This window comes from Acanthopagrus latus, chromosome 22 (assembly GCF_904848185.1).
Source record: "Acanthopagrus latus isolate v.2019 chromosome 22, fAcaLat1.1, whole genome shotgun sequence".
NCBI classification, from domain to species: domain Eukaryota; kingdom Metazoa; phylum Chordata; class Actinopteri; order Spariformes; family Sparidae; genus Acanthopagrus; species Acanthopagrus latus.
Genome location: NC_051060.1, coordinates 13,991,668 through 14,004,027, shown reverse-complemented (window position 1 = coordinate 14,004,027; position 12,360 = coordinate 13,991,668). Strand labels below are relative to the sequence as shown.

At 44.5% G+C, this 12,360-nt stretch overlaps 1 protein-coding gene across 3 annotated transcripts in view; it reads right to left on the bottom strand.

The window, feature by feature from the left end:
* LOC119012890 (pleckstrin homology domain-containing family G member 1) overlaps positions 1-12,360 on the bottom strand; it is a 64,812-nt gene that overhangs the window by 35,323 nt on the left and 17,129 nt on the right. Inside the window, exons 1-2 of one of the 3 annotated variants that reach the window (XM_037087099.1) lie at positions 6,803-6,813; positions 6,056-6,135 (exon numbers count right to left, since the gene is read on the bottom strand). The exons of 1 other annotated variant lie outside the window; for it this stretch is intronic. The gene's annotated coding sequence lies outside the window, so the exon portion shown is untranslated. Of the gene's footprint in view, positions 1-6,055; positions 6,360-6,802; positions 6,814-12,360 lie in introns of those variants that run through there. One more of the 3 variants, XM_037087098.1, reaches the window with a different exon arrangement.

The following is a 12,360-nucleotide window of genomic DNA, read 5'->3' as shown; positions in this document are numbered from 1 at the left end:
ACACACACAGGGAGGGAGCGCCTAAACTCCTCGGCTCAGCCAAGCATGACCTGTTGATGACAGAAACCTACAGCGGCAGTCCGGCTTATCTGATGCCCCCTCTGTTTGCTCCGACGGCCTCCCGTGACACTCCGACCACGGAAACAATACTGCTCCTCTTTTACTGCGTATGACAACCTCTGCATGAGCTGCAACACATGTAGACAAAGTGCTTTAAAAAAAAAAAGTGGGATGAAAGGGACGACAGGAAGGCTGAGGATATTGATAAGGATCAAAGATGAGCCCGATGTTTTGGCTGCAGATTTGACCCGCCGAATGAAAACTCATCCTGCCAGACTGTCTGACGTAAAGTATTAGAAATGTCACCATCTCCTTCACTGGTTGTTGCCCGAGAATTGTAAAGAAACAGCGTGTCATTTTGCGTTCATTTCACCTTCTTGTCAGGGGTCAGATCAGAAAGTTGATGGCACCATTGCTTCAAATGTTTCAGCACCCATACTAATGCGACGCTTGTCTTTTAATCCTTTTACTTTGAGGCATAAACTGTTAACATGTCGTCATCATCAGGTTTCTTTGTTGAGGTGTGGTGTATTCGGGAGCCAGGGGAGGGTTTAATTAAAGGCACGGCTGAGTTGCGCTGTGGTAATTGTAGGATAAGCCTGACTCACAGGGAGTTAAAGCCCAGATGAAACTGAAGCCAGGGTGACATTCGGTTCCCCATATTTGCGTGTTTCCCGTTAAAACAGTGAGGTAGGGAGGGACTTGGTATTGTCTGAGGGAATACAGTACCAAACGGCTAAACAGCAGCCAAACTCCAGCTCAATATATTATTCCCTGTCATCACGCTGGCCGCAGTTGGTCTCTGAGTTTATCATTTCCCTCCTAACTCAGATTGCAGATTTCCCAACAGACCCCCACCACCACCTCCTCGCTTTTAAAGGCTATCAACAAGCCATATAACAAGGCAGTAAGACTCTCTCATGCACCCAGAATTAGGAATTGATGGTTTGAGAGTTTGAGGGGTTGCCAAGATGATCGGGGCTCAGAGCGCCGCAGTGGTCACTATGACGGCGGTTGAGGAATTCATCTCCAAGGCAGAGTGGCATGTGGAAAGACATCGAGGGAGAGAAAGAGAGAAAGAGAGGGAGGGGTGGGGGGAGGGAGGGAGGGAGGGAAGGAAGAAAATGCTTATTGTTAATAAACCACTCCGTTCCTCATAACACTCGGGCAGTGCAAACAGCGAAGCGGGGCAAAGGGTTCATACACACTCTATTTAACTTTTACTGCCCACACACACACACAAAATCGCTTGTTTTTCCGACCGCATTGTAAACTTAAGAAAAGTCCGCAGCCTCTTGAAAGTGCTTTAGTGCACGGAGAGTGTCAGAAATTTTTTTAAAAAAAAACCCACTATCCCCAACCACTTAAGCATGTCCCGGAGGAAAGGAGGGCTGCAGGCGGAGGGGGGCGGAGATCTTATGTGATAGTTGTTATTTCAGCGGGCAGCTCGTGCGTGTGTGTGTGTGTGTGCGTGTTCGCATGTGTGAAATCAGGTGCAATCACTTCCTCAGGCAGCCTGACAGCTTCTTCATTTTCTCAGCTGTCCGCAGCGTAAAGCGAGGACGTTTCTGTGGTAACGTATGCAGCACACGGCGGAGGAAAACGGGAAGAGATTCAGACTGAGAGAGAGACTGTGACTAATGACAGGAGTTTTGTGGGTGGAGGGGTCATTCATATACAGTTTCCCCCTCCCTCTGTGACCCTGTCCGTCTTTGTCGCTGGCGAGATGGATCATCTGCGCGCGCACACACACACACACACACACACACACACACACACACACACACACACACACACACACACACACACACACACACACTCTACGTCTTTCTTTCTCTCTCGGATTCTTTAAGTGTCACAACTCTTGAAGCTTTTGTTCTTGCCGCCTGAGCTCTTCATTAACCCCCCTGAACACACAGTTTTGTCCCCCTTTTTCAGCCCCTCTTAAGTAACACCAAGGTTGGAAAATATCATCCCTCACTGTCTGACAGCAACGTATACAAATTCCATAATTTGTCCTCGCTCTCCGGGACGACACATACAAGTGTTTTCTAAACTGAGGCCACAATCATCAGAGGACTGTTTGTCTGTGCCTTCCAATGTTCCAATGTTACAAATCCAAATAAAAAAAACACGGAAGGAATTTGGTTTGGGTTGCAAAAAGGAATTTGGTTATGTTTTGTGAACACCAGCCCTGCGGTTACAGTAATAACCACAATTGTAAGAGTGGCGGAACGAGCGCAGACATCCTTATGAAAGGTCATTGAGTTTTTGTTGGAAATTGGAAACAACCAACCGTCTCCTGTGTTAAAGATCCATTGCTTTGTTGACATGTCCGTCCACCCCTTGTCCTCCTGATGCAGGCTGTCGATCCATAACAACACCCCCTTTACACACTCATGTCACAATAACTACAGCTGGGAGACTGCATCGTCAATGTAAAAATATGCTGAAATTATGAACATTTTCATTTCTTTAGGGAAACATTCCCTCCGTATCAATCCTTCTCTTACATTTTTTAAAAATTTACTGTGAAATATTCAAATTCAAGGGTCCGTGTTCTCTGTCCACAGCTATTAATATAGTAAAAACTGGTTAGCTTAGCTTAGCCTGCTAACTGTAAACAGCTGGCCTGACTCTGTCTAGAGGTAACGACCAGCATTCATGCAAAAAACTCGAGTAAGCACAACAGTTTGTGTATTTTAAAGTCACTGTAGCACCTTAAAAAAACTCCATTCCATTTTTAATCTCTCCAATGAAGATCTTTTTGGTCAGAATTACTCGACTGTAGCATGTAGAAACACAGGAATACCTGCCAGTATTCCCATTAATAGAAACTACATCTGGGTTTGGGCCTTTAATGTGAAACAGAGCGATGGAACCAGGCTTTTAAACGAATTTCACCCCAAAAATCATGTTTCAAATTAAATCAAGGTTTGTTCGGTTATTCCAGAAGCACTTTTTGTTTTGCTTTGTTGAGACTCTCCTTACATCCCGACAGCTATCACTAAATCAAACGCTGCCAACTGGGCACCACAAGCACGCAGCCAATGCATGAGCCACTGCTTCAAACAACACACGCCTGCAGCGGATAACGTTAGCATAAATCACACTACTGCAATAACTGTCGTGCCGAGTAGCTTATTCAGACAGGGGTAAGTCAGTGACGCCTATTTTGCCTTTTGTATGCATGATAGTGGCATTTCCGAATCTAACAGAGTCATTTGTTTCTGTATCTATTGGTCTTAAAAGTTAAAAGAGTGCGTTGAACAAAAGGGAACTAGCCACTAATACACCTTCCAGCTGGCCGGTGAGAGCGACGGAGCGGTCCGTGTAGTCCCAGGAGAGGAGGTGGGATTTTGGGAGGTTTGGATACTTTCAAAACTTTGCTTGCTTTTGCTGGTTGATACAGTCTCACCAGCCCCATCGTTTAGCTCTGTGAGTATACAGCACAGACATCCACTTTACTGCTGTCTTAGTCCTAGCTGTTGATGCATTGCAGCACGCTTGTTACAGCACCTCTGCCTGTCTGCTTAGATCATCAGACTCCATATATCATGCGTGGATTTCAGGATAACAACCAGTAAGAAGCCTTAAGTATGTTCTGTGCTGTTGCCAATATCATCCATGTAAAATCTACTATCCTGATTGTCTGTACTATCCATTATTGATTTTTCCCCTTTGCCAGATTTATGAGATTTCCAGAATCATGGACCGTATTCCCTCTGGGCCGCAGCAGTCTGCTCGCAGTGCCGGGACAAGTCCAGGAATTTCTGACTCTGGCCAGCCAGAAGTCTGACTGGCGCACCGGCTTCAGCTTATATAAGAGCATGCATCCCTCAGATTTGGAGGAGCCGGAGGGAGAATCCAGGAAACAAAACAAAAAAAAGACAAGGAGCGTCTTCGCCATTCCAGCAGACTAAACAACAGCGCGACACAAAAATAACTACAGCTGCTACGTCAACAACAACAAGGTCAACAGCCGCAGCTAATGATAGAGCAGGGTGGCAACCCCGGCCCGTAGAACAACCCAGGAAAAGTATTTACGATGGGAGATAATGTCAGTATTCGTCTACGCAGCGAGTCGGTATTCACATTAGCGGAGGCAGATAGAGGAGGAGAGACGGGGGGGGAGAAATAGCAGGAAAACAGGTGGTCTGCGGGAATTATAACTTTCAATTCCTGTAAGCGAAGATCATTTGGCCGTGGGGATCGTGGAGAGATATTTCTTTACACGTCAACATTACGGGAAGCAACACACTGGCCATTAATGTGTGTGGTCTTTTCTTTCGATTTAATTCAGATCTCCCATTTTTAATCACTCCAGTTCGCTGGAGTGATTAAAAATTGACACATGTTCTTGTTTGTGTAGCATACTGTAGAACTGACCGAAAAGAAAGTGTCCCGATTCTTGAGGGCGATGAATTTGCGTGTGTGTGTGTATATATATTCAGTGTAATTGTGTGTTGAGTGAGTGTGTGAGCATGTGTGGCGGATATATGGAGGAAGCTGTGTTTGGCCTCAGATTAAAATGCAGGACAGGGGTCCTGCTCCAGGAAAGGCGACCAGCAGAGTGGAGACAGAGGGACTTTTCTCCCATTAGGGAAACACGTGACACTTACTAAAATAACACTTACATACCATTCACCTATTCTGTCTCCAATATTGTATGAACATGAATTAAATATCACTTAGATCCATGTTATTGCGTTACATTTGCAAGATTTATGTCATGGATTTTTCTTAAGAAAAAAGAGTAGATCTGAAAGCGATTTTGTTATATATTTAGAATTTCCGAAGGTGTTTAAAGGGGCATTATGTAACAGTACAAACTCAGAAATGTCTCTTTTTCATAATTGAATAAAGACGCTGTTCTCAGGGGAAAATAATGTCCAGAACACTGTTTTGAAGCTAGAAAGGTGGCAGGGTCCGCCAAATATAAACAAAGTCAAACAAAAATTGTGCTTTCATAGTTTGTTTAGGCATTACAAAAGTAGCCAGTGAAGATGTTTCTCTTCTGATTAAAATTTGCACCATTAAGCAACCAAACTCTAAGTATCAGAGAAAGTTGATCCAAGAATTTATGAACACTTTATCACCACGTTATCATCAATCAAACTATATAAAGTCCCATCTAACACACAAGACAACATGACCACGTTTTTGAAGAAAGGAAGTCAGACAACCGATAATAAAGTGACTTCACGCGATAAATCTTAATGATTAACGTCACACATGACAACAAATGAGTCTATCCCACTTTGTCCGTGAATCTGTGTCCCTCAGAAAGCTGGGTGCTCCAGTTAGAGCTCCCAGAATGAGGACAGACCACAAAGGAGAACACACGTGTATGCACATGCACGCACACACGCACACACACACGCACGCACGCACGCACACACACACACACACACACACACCAAACACTTAGGTAAGAGTTTGAGGTTACTGTACTGAAAGAACACTGTCAGATAACTTTGCCTCTGGTAAAAAACTGACAGATTTTTTTCTGTTTTATCCAATAATTCATTATCAAACTTTCTGTGCAAACCTCTATTAAAGCCTAGAGACTAATTCTTCTCACAAAATAAGTGTGTTAAATCTCTACTGAACACTAAATCAGGCTCAAATCAGACTAGACATAACAAACACACTTACAAATGTTGATCCTCCTCTCATATACAGACTTGAAAGCCTTATTATTATCATTATTATTATTATTATTATTATTGCCACGCTCACTGTTGACTCCCAAGCTTAAACCCAAACTGGTACTTGTGCTTCCTAATTAGACAAGTGGGCAGAGGTGGCATTAGAGTTAATTGAAACTTTGGAACGAGTAATTGGAGGTCAGGCTGGGTTTGGTGGAGTCGACCTCTGCAATTACGATTCAATAAAGAGCTTTAAGGAGGGAAGAAACGCTCTTCTGTGACGTCCGAGCGTGCGATGGAACCAGTTCGCGCATCCAAAAACCAAAAGACAACCTGTCACTCACCTCACAGAGACCATTCCCCACGACTTAGCCTTTCCTCAGACGCTGGTATCCCAGTATCCTGTCACAGGTTAGATCCATGTCTAGGCATTGAAAAAAAAAAAAAAAAAAAGGTTTCACACCAGTTCATGTGCCGACTTAAAAACGCGGACTGACTCAGAGAGGTAGGCTCGTGTCAAGGCGGCCTGGTCCGTGGTCCACCCCTCTATGAGGTCAGTTCAGAGAGAAAGAGGGAGAGGAAAGAGGGGAGAGAGAAAGAGAGAGAGGGGGGGAGAGCAGATGGAGGCAAAAACGCAACTGAACTGACTGCCCAGTGGGAGGGGAGGGGGGAGAGACAGGGAGAGAAGTGCTCGCACATCCAAGCAGCCCACTTCCTGACCAATTACTGCTGCAAGACTAGTCTCTCTCCCTCTCTTTCCAACTGGACCCTTGCTCTCTCTCTCTCTTTCTCTCTCTCTCTCTCTCTTGTCTCTCTCTCTCTCTCATCCCTCTCTCTCTCTCTGCTGCAAGAACTGGAGAGCAGCCAGCACTGCAGGCGACACTGGTGAAATCACACTGGGAGAAAAAAAAAGGCGACAGGAGCCGTCACCGAAACTGTGACGAAGAGACCGAAGAGAAGGGGGGGTTGGATCGAGAGATACTGGTGATTGAGAGGAGAGGGGTATGGGTGGGTGAGACAGGAAGAGAACAGCTGATGCAGAAGAGGAAAGAGAAAAGAGGGCAGCGCAAGGACGAGCCGTCTCGCCTAACCCCGAAAAAACACGACAAGTGGGTCACATTGCATACAGGATCGGTCTGGTGCGTCTGTTTTTCTTTTTCACTTTCAATATCACAGCTTCTTGGATATGAGAGGTCGGGGTCAGGGGAAGAGGTTAGACTACCCAAAAACAGCCAGAGAGCAAGAGATCACAGAGCTCAGAGCTCGGCCTGCTGTGAGCACACACAGAAACTATCCAGCGGTCATTCATTGTGTGTGTGTGTGTGTGAGTAAGTCGGTCATTGTTCTGCATCCTAACGGAGCAGGATGGAGGAAAGTCCCCGTTCTCGGAGCCAGTGGCTGTTGTTCCTGCCTCCTGGTAGCAAGGCTTCCTGGGATTGATAAAGCAGCTCCTGGCCCCTGTCAGCACACACACTTTCTCACTTCCATGGTTTCCCCGGTCTTAAAGGTTTTTCCAGGGAAAACAAAACCGCACGTGGTGCTCCTGTGCGGTCGCAGACGTTGGCAAACATTGACCTTTGATAAGAAACCCACTAAAACACACTTAACCCTAAAATGAAAATGATCTAAATCTTCGTGATTCGCGCACTCACAATAGAGCATGGAGTGACTTTTAGCATCAGTCGACACGAGGGATCAGCCCCACGCTGTCTGTGACCTACTGTGGCAGTGACCAGTGACCACACAAACAGGGCCGATGTGGGTCAGCGATTATTATCCTAACCTGGATAAACCCAACAAACCCAGCGGCGAGCCTTTGTAACCCAACACAACTCCTTGCACTTTAAAAACACAACGAGACAAAGACGCACGATAGCACCGTGTCAAGGAAAAACAAGCCTCCTTGCCAACCGGTCGCCCTTATCTGCGCTTTTGCTTTGCTTCGAGGACGAGATGGGTGGAGTTTACTGCAAGTGTCAGGTGGCTTGTTAAACACAGAGGAGTAGACGAAACTGACTTTTCAACAGACTCCTGCGATTGTCTGAGTTATCGCTGATCAAATAATATATGGTTACGACAACAGTTTACGGCCGAGGTCATGTCTAAAATCGTATTTAATCTACGTATACACAGTGAGCCGTAAAAAATAGGTGAACAGCGTATAAAAAGAGTCAGCAAAGGTAATACAAGCACCGTTTCAGGTGAGTATTAAGGCCAGTTTTGTTTTCCATTTTTCTGAGAAACACCTGCTTGAAATTTCAGAAGAAAAATCAGAAATCGGTCGATCAATCTGCAGTGATTCTGAATCACCGCAAGTCGAGTTGCTGTTCCAGAGATGTGGCGTTGAATAATGGCCACAACATTTTTTTTTTTTTCCCCACAGGACAAGCTTCCTCTGACAGTATAAGTTAACAAATATATGACGGTTCTTGGTTTCAGGTGATTAAACATCAGGTGATGACAACAAAGTGTTGAATATCATCTCCTATTTCTGCCAACAGAGCTGCCTAATCTGGACCTTAAATCAACTGATCACGACCAGTTTTGTTGATTGCAGCCTCAGAAAAACTCTTAGAGAAAGTAGGTTAAGTGCGGCCTGTTTTGATGTTAGAAGCTACATTCGACTGTGTGATTATTAAGAGGAAACTAGTCATATCCCGTTCCTCTTAGTGTACAGGCAACTCCTGTTTGCCTGAAGTTCAGAATAAGAGAGCTGCCTGTAGCGGCAAAAAAGGAAAGAGGTCAATTATTTTCGTCTGCAGCCACTGGTGGATACCACAGGATCATTAAAGTGTTGACTGACGCTGATGTTTCTCCGACAGGAAAGCAGAAACGAACGAACCAAAGTGGGACTGTGAATTCGACAGCAGCTTAAGAGATTCCCCAACTCACAACAGGAAGAAAAACCCCCTCCCCCGCCCTCCACCCTCCTCTACCATTTCCTGCCCATCTCCTGTCGCTTGTTTACAGATGGAAAACAAAAAAAAAATCAAACAGGACGTGACATCATCGCGCAGGTGAATCACCCTAATGTGATGGCTTTGTCATTACAGCGTCACCCAACATTACGATTTCTATCATCATCTCCTCCGCCCAGCGACTTCCTGGTGACATCAGACTGACAGTGCAGGAAATGTTAATGAGCGAAATGTAATTCTTGCACGTAAATGCTCTCGAAGTGATCCTCATTCCTCTGATGTCATCAGGGACGTGAGGAGTACACAGCGTTTCGGAGCTGTAGTGGGACACTATTGTGTTCCTGCCCTGTCCCTGCTGTTGTGAGAAGAGGACGGATGATGGACCAATAAATAAACTAGAACATTTTTTTTCACTTATCTTTTTAGCCTGGCTTTTACTTTGGGCGCCCCAACAGACATCGCCCTAGTCCTAATCGTTGGTGTCCTTAAAATTTCCATCTCCTGTGTCTTATTTCTTTTAAAGGAAAAAAAATGTAATGCTTTCATTGCTTCACTGTTGTAATTTCTACTCTAGACTTGCACGTTTTTATTAACTGCTGTCTATTCCTGTCTTTGCTTTTGTCTTCGTTGTTATCATCTGGCTCTGTGAAGCACTTTGGGCTGCGTGCTTGAATGAAAGGTGGTATATAAATAAAGTTGATTTGCTATGATTTGAAAAAAGACGTTTTGTACAAATGATATTTTAGAGTTCGTAACTTCCTGAAAATCCACTGAAATTGTGGATGATGACTTCCCGCACTTGCAGCCGTAATTACTTGTCCGATAATCGCACTCTCTACTTTATGATGCTGCCGCGGATGTATAAAAAGAAGAATGACGCCAGAGGAACGTGATGCTGAGGACTGGACCTCGCGGATTACTGTGTGGCAGTGTTGGAGAGTTTGCACTGGTGATTCGGCTGTTGGGGGGGGATTTACACCTCTAGCTCCGAACGCACAGAGATCAAACTGATATAAACGCTCCATCAAACTCCAGCTAAAACAGCAAACCCACTTAATGACTGTACTAAATCTCAATTTGTAATCCCTGCAGGCCACATACAACCAGAAAGTGTGCCAAAAAATCTAGCAGGGTAGAAACGTAATATCAAGTTTTCCTGCAACAAAACCTCAATCTGAAAACATGGAGTGTATCCAGTGTATCAAAGGTGGGAGAGACTTTGTGTGACAAAGTGTCCTCAGTGTAGAAAGCCATGACATCATCATCGTCGTCGTCAGCACTAAGGGGCCCTCTTGAAAGGGTCATCACTTCTTCGTCTTGGCAGCTCTGTATACACACTTAGATTAAAATAATATTTCTTGGTGTGGTTCAAAAAGGGTAAGTGATATCACCACCGCTGCTATAAATATGAATGTGGGGGAATCTCAGTGAGTGCATGTGGTTGGCATTAAGATTAAAAGCTTTACATTTAAGTTAAAAACAGAGAAAGAGACACCACAGCCGGGCTCCTCTCGACAGAAGTACGAGCCAAAGCACATTATTGCTCAGACGGAGATAAAGCAGGGGTGAAGCGCTGATGTGTGTGTGTGTGTTTGTGTGTGTGTGTGTGTAGGCGCCACACTCCGAGCATGTCTGTGTGTGTGTGCGTGTGTCTGCTTATGTGGGTTTGGGGGGGATAAAGAGCCAGGAGTGCGTGTTGGCAGGTTCCCTTTGACCTGTGGAGGCTTTATTTTCCCTCATATTCATATTGGGCTAATACTCTGCCTTTTCCCATGCCAGTGAAAACCCTGGAAGCCGAGCCCTCTCCGGCCCTCTCCTCTCTTTGGGGAACCTAAGATGTCACTGCACACAAAAGGAGCCGTGAAAGCCGTCCAACTCAAGCAGGGGCTATTATTTACAGTACCAAAAGAAAAATCGCTCTTCCCCCGAACAGTAACCCCCTCCGCCCCTCCGAGCGTCGGCCGTCTGTCTCCTTGTAATGCTTCCCCCTATTTTGCCCTTTTCCAATCCTTTCCTTTCATTTTTTTTCTCCGGCTTCACTTTCCTCCAATCATGTCTCTCTCTCTCTCTCGTTTCCAGCCCCCACCACGATAAAGTAAATAGTGGGGTTTTGTAACCAGTAAGCCCAAAATTAGGAGTAAGCCCTACACTGATCTGCATTGAGCCGTTCAAAACAGGCAGAAATTTCAACGCTGATCGTATAAGTCCCTCTTAGTGGACGCAGCTGCGTTTGGAGAATTTTACACAGCTTTACATTTCTTTCTTGAGGGGATTTAACATGAATGGACTTAAAACTATCCACACATGACACGTCACATATCAAAACTACACTAATGAATAGCTCTAGATTTACGGCGGCTTTGCAACAGTATCTTAATGTTTTGTTTGTCTTGTTTCTTCGCACTGTGTTGGTAATTGTTTTGAATGACTTATGAGGTGCTATATTTGGGGGCTTTATAGTCATGAAATTAAACAGATGTGTTACCTTTTGTAAATAAACTGTAACATGCTGATGTAATGTTAGCGTAAAATACAGTTATCCTACCGTATTATACTGAAATCCAATACATTGTAATAAGCTTAAAATAAACAGAAATTACAGCCGACACACTGTAAAAACTTCACAAGTAATCTGTCTGATTGTTCCGTGCTGTTACCATGCAGGTGCTGCATTACACTGTCCAGTAAAACAAACTGAAGCAAATGTTGCTCTGCCCAGCTTTGTGCCGGCACTCTTTGAAGCTTTCATGATGAATACATTCTATTAATTAATTAGAATTTCAAAGGAAATCTGCACTGAAAGACAACTGCTGACATCCGTTTAAGCACCGGCATACTGGCTGTAGAGTATCCACAGAAGTGAATGTTTTACAGAAGACGTCTGCGTTATAGACGCAAAGATGGAACGGCAGAGTGACATTTCAGGTTTCAGATATTAGCATAACAGGTTTTTAATAGTCGCTAAGTAACGTGATTCATAGATTCATGAGCTGTTTTCTTTCAAGACTTTGTAGTTTGATGGACACGGAGGCCAAGGTCTGCTGCGAGCTACCGTATCAACAGTAGTCCAAACTGTGGGCCGGCTGATGGCTTTTAAGTTACTGTCACACGTCTCTGTAATAACACTCTGACACCGAGACTAGAAATATGTCTCCAGTCTGAAGAAAGCCATTAAAAGGCTCTGGAGCTCGAAAAATGTTCTCCCCTCATATTTACAGTAAATGCAGATGTTAGTGACAGGTTTTAACTCGGCCCAGATGTGACCAAGAGGAAGATGGGCCCCATAAACACTTCAACACCCACAGACGCCCTGACGCAGCATTTTCTACATCCCAGAGCAACAAAGAATATAACATGCAACGCATCCACAGCCTCCGGCCCCACTTGCTGAAAATCTTGAGGTAAAACAGCACTGAGATGGAGCATTTTACCTGTGGTAATGTGGGCAACCATATAGATTATAGTAATACCAAGGCCAATACTTCTGGGGGGTTTCTGCATTTAAAAAGCAGAACATTTTGCAAAGATTGACTGCACAAGGTACACCAAACTATATCATTACTGTACTAATGTCAGTATAAGTGACTGACAGTGCGCAGGATTTTTTTTTGTTCCTTCACAGTCAGAGTTTAAGATTCGACACAGCTGTCTTTAAAGGTTTAATTTGCACAAAATGGCAGGAATGCAAACGTAGCTTAACTGCTACTCAAAATACTTCTTGCTGTAGCGAA